This window comes from Stegastes partitus, unplaced genomic scaffold (genome assembly GCF_000690725.1).
Source record: "Stegastes partitus isolate 25-593 unplaced genomic scaffold, Stegastes_partitus-1.0.2 Scaffold2643, whole genome shotgun sequence".
NCBI lineage: Eukaryota > Metazoa > Chordata > Actinopteri > Pomacentridae > Stegastes > Stegastes partitus.
Window position 1 is genome coordinate 1 of NW_007580374.1, and position 1,060 is coordinate 1,060.

A 1,060-nucleotide genomic window follows, 5' to 3' on the forward strand; every position below is an offset into this window, starting at 1 on the left:
TCATGGTCAGCAGGCGTCTGAGTTCTGGTATGGTGGGGCTGAATTCTTGGCAGAAGGTTTGCAGGTCATCAGCAAACTTTCCTCCGTCATTCTCTGGGTCAGGGAGGTGCTGAAGGAGATCTCTCATTTCATCCATGGTCCAAGGTCGGAAAACGAGACTTGGACCTTGAGACCCCATGACTTGGATCATGGGGGCTGTTAGGGCCTCAGGTTGTCGTCCACTGTTGCTTCGCAAATTCATGGGTGACCATGAAATCTCCCCTGCACGTCCCCTGGGGGTTTCAAGGCCGCGGGCAGCTCCTGTTGAAGTGGATGATGTAACCTCATTCTCCTCATCTTCTTCCCGGTTTGGCAATGCAGGGGCGGAGGCGGCTGGTGCTGCTGCTCCATGGAGTGGCTGCGGCTGGTAGGGAGGAGGTGGGCAAGTGTCGAGAAGAGGACCCTTCATTCCTGTTAAAGAGGGATATAAACGAGAAGACTTCTTTTTATCTGCTTGCTTCTTTTTCTCACAGGTTGAATCTATTTTGACCATTTCCAATTCCTGTATTTGTTTAGTTTGTCTACGATCGCATTCTCTTTTCCACATTTTCAGACATGTCTTGTGTTTTTCAATCACTTCTAAATCCTTTGTTTTAATCCTGCTTTTCTTTCTCAGTTCATTTTCTTTTTCAACTAACTTGTTTTCAAGTTGTGTGATTTGATTTGGGCTCAGGGAGCCTCCTTCAGGAAAACCAAAGAATTTTGATCAGTCCCTCAGACATTCAACAGACTCTGGACCGTACTTATCCAGCATGAGCGTCATAATGGGACCCTCAGGAAGCGCGCCTCCCCGACTCTGACCGTTTCCCATATTAGGATCAAAAATCCTATCGCAGTTTACCAGGTTCACCAGATCTGACCTGGAGGGCCTTGCTCCCACAAATAATTTTACCAACCCACGGTTGGAGGGAATCTAAACCCACGGTCTATAGACACAAGCGTCCTCGTGAATCCCTTGTTCAAACAGTACAAACGGGCTAAACTTCCCAGATTGGTTACTGGCCTTTGGGGCTCCGGGCCC